Raw genomic sequence first — 3500 nt, 5'->3', positions numbered from 1 at the left:
GGACAACAGGAGCAGTGCTTCAACAAGAAGGCGCCTGCCGGTTCCTTCCAACCTGGGGATGTAGTGCTGAAGCGGAAAAGAAGGGCCCACAAGCTGGATGATCAATGGGAAAAAACCCCGTATGTAGTCCAGCCCACAGGATGGGAGAATGGGAAGGCCTACCAGATCAGCCGTGACCAGGGGGGGACTTTGGCCACGGTTTCCCGAGACCACCTGAAGAAGTGCCCACCAGCATTGAGAGTAGCGGATGAGGCTCCAGTTCCCAGTCCAGTGGAGAAGGAAAAAGAGGTAATCCACACCATGATGGGTGATTTTCCAGCAGACTGGCCTACACAGAACGGTGCGGTGATCCTTCCAGTGATACTGTTCCCACAACCCGTGGATGAAGAAATGATGGAAACGGTTAACCGCGAGCCAGTGCCCAGGGATGTACCTGTACCCAGCTCCCCTACGCCTCCGCCTGCCCCACATGATAGCAGGGAGGAGGAACTGACTGTTCCCTCTGCCCCACTGCCTGTCACCACTGACACCGGACCCCGAAGGTCCACTCGCCCCAACCTAGGTAGACCCCCACTTAGGTACAGGGAAACTACTCTTTAAAAGGGGGGGGCTTTATGTGTTGAGTGTACCAGTTTGAAAGTTTTAAATGATAAGTAAAGATGATCAACCAAAGAAGTTTACCTGATTGAACCGTGATTAAACCGGCCGTTGCCGGCAACTGTTGTCCCCGTAGGGACTGTGCAACCATTGCGTAAGGAACTGCTTACGGACAAGCCCAAGAACTTGCAGGGCAACCACAAACTTAGTGCAATGTAAATAAAAATGTTTGTTGGCTTGACACCGTTACCGCCTCCGGAGAGGCTGATTTGGGAGGATGGGCCTGGAGGAAAGGGATGGCCTAGGCCCGCCACTACCGTAACCGGTGGCGATCCTCCGGGGGTTCAGGGGTCCCCTTGGACGTGGGCCCCCTGAAAGAGACAGAACCCGCTCGGGCAACTTGGTGCTGGACTGGGGTCAAGGGGTGCTGCCCGCTTCTTAGGGGCAGCATCAGGGCCAGGTTGTTTGGGTGGGAGAAGAGCGGAAGCTGTACCGTTGTAAAATGTTTATGATGCTTTTACATGTTTTACCGTTTTATTCTTTTTCAGTTGTGAAAATAAAACCGGTGATGGACGGGCAGCCCGCGGACGGTCTGCATTTTACTATAGGGGAATGTGGCGCCCTGGACAAGCCAGGTCGTCACAGGTACTACACCAACACACTCTACACTCCGGCTAGGCACACCGAAGCTAAACACAAATCCTAGTTGCCTTCCTCCAGGGGCTGATGTCCACACCAGGGGGTGGGCCAGGCGGTTGATCCCACCCACCGAGGAGTTCACAGTCCTGGAGGCGGGAAAAGGAGTCAGATTAGAGATCAGTTTTGGAGTTAGAGAAGTGAAGAGGAGAGGAGACTGACCGTGTCCGGGTGTGTGGCCCGGGCACTCAGCAAGGTTGGCAGACGGTGGTGACCTTCTGCAGGAGAGGCTGATTGGAGTGAACCGTACGGACCGGGGATGGGCAGTGGCCCGCCGGTACCAGATCGGGGAGTGAAGAGAAGCCAGCACCATCCGGCAGGGCCTACGGACCCCGACCAGGCTAGGAGTCGCCGTAAAACCGGTCAAATCCGTTAGCGACAGGAACCTCCAGGGTTTCCCAGCAGTCAAGACCCGATTGAAGGCAACAGCTCACACCGTAGAGGGAAGCACAGTCACCGCCAAGGCTACAGTTCCCAGGGCCAGAGCCTGCGGGCAAAAGGGGCTCCCTCAGCATCCATCCAAGCTGGGGAGCGGGTTACCGGTGGGAAGCCCGCTAGATTTTGGGGGAATAAAAGGGGTCCAACACCACATCCCCACAGGTGCACACCCACCCATCAAAGAGAGCTATAAGCCAATACCACCTTCACATTGCCAGTGTACCAAGGACATGTTGAGCAACATGAAGGCGGCTGGGGTTATCCGTGACAGTTGTAGCCTTTGGGCAGCTCTGTTGATCCTGTTAAAAAAGAAGGACGGCACCACTCCCCGTATTGAGGAATCGCTAGCTGCATTGAGAACTGCAAATTATTTTTCTACCCTTGATCTCACTAGTCACTATTGGCAAGTGTCCGTTGCTGAGGCAGACCCCTATGGGTCTCTGCGAGTTCAAAAGCATGCCCTTCGAGCTGTGCAATGCGCCAGGAACCTTCCAGAGGCTGATGGAATGCTGCTTGGGACAAGATTTTAGGGTGTATAAAAAGGGAGATTAGATCCCGTGATCCCAACGTATTGTTACACCTCTATAAATCACTTGTAAGGCTACATCTGGAATATGGGAACCAGTTTTGGGCTCCACATTTTAAAAAGGACATTCAGAAGTTAGAGTCAGTTCAAAGGTGGGCAACTAGACTACTACAAGGAATGGAAGGCCTCCCATATGATGACAAGTTGAAAAAGTTATTAAGTGATTATTGGCTGCAATGGGGCTTTCTGGCTGGTGCCAGCCTCTCTTCTTAGCACACAGGAACCACAATCCCTACACCATGCTTCAATGGATTCTCTCATCCCAGCCCAGTAAAACTACATATTTTACACAGTCATAAGCAGCCAAAAGGGATCTATTCTATTCAATTGCAAATGATCTAGATAAGACTGAGAATAAGATACTGCACGGGACATAGCAGAGTTGGTCAAGTTGAGTGGAGATGAGTTTGCTATTTGGCACAGCTTTTTGCATCAATAAAGCAAGTAAAAGGTGTGAAAGATAAAAAAAAGGGTGAAAGTGTGAAAAGTGAATTGGCCAAATTGAGGTGCATATAAAGTTTTTGCTTTCTTTCAATTCACTAATGGGGCTCATTTGAATCAGGTGAATTGAGTTCTGCTTTTGGAAACTGGGTTAAGAAGGGGTGCACCGGTCCTGGAGGTACTGCAATACCAGGTCAATGCGTGGAGTGGACAGAGCAAGATTTTTTCCATCTCCTTGTTCTAAAAATCCATTTAATATATGGTCCCCAGAGAGGGGACGTATCAGATATTAAACTGATAAGAACAGATTTAATTTTTTTTTTTTTCTGTTTATCAGTAGGACTTCAAAATAACAAAGGTGATCGCCTCCCGTTGCCTGGGAACCGTCCAGGCACAAGAGGGCTATGTGTCACCAGAAGGCGCACACACTTCCTCAAGGCCGGCAGACGTGCAATCCCAGGCACCTTCCAGTACCGACCAAGGTAGCGTCCTCCGAAACTACACTTGATCTTAGCCAAAAGGCCGAGAAGCTATAACCCGAATTGGTTACGGCCTTGAGTGGCACCCTGGCCTATACCGGACACATCTTAGGGAGAGGGAGACAAACCCACGCCTACAGAAGACATTTTGTCACCCAAGCCAACCCTTGAAAAGGCTGTTTTGCAGAGCAAAAACAAGAAGAATGGTGCTTTTTGCAGCCGCCGCCCACTGCAATGAATCTGAATAACTCCTCCTTTTGGAC

At 51.0% G+C, this 3500-nt stretch overlaps 1 pseudogene; it reads right to left on the bottom strand.

Moving 5' to 3' along the window:
- Positions 1-2914: 2914 nt before the first annotated feature.
- On the bottom strand, positions 2915-3121 carry LOC142286614 (U2 spliceosomal RNA; annotated as a pseudogene).
- Between the last annotated feature and the right edge of the window lie 379 nt (positions 3122-3500).

The sequence above is a fragment of the Anomaloglossus baeobatrachus genome, unplaced genomic scaffold, assembly GCF_048569485.1.
Source record: "Anomaloglossus baeobatrachus isolate aAnoBae1 unplaced genomic scaffold, aAnoBae1.hap1 Scaffold_67, whole genome shotgun sequence".
Lineage (NCBI taxonomy): Eukaryota > Metazoa > Chordata > Amphibia > Anura > Aromobatidae > Anomaloglossus > Anomaloglossus baeobatrachus.
This window is presented reverse-complemented; position numbering and strand designations above follow the sequence as displayed.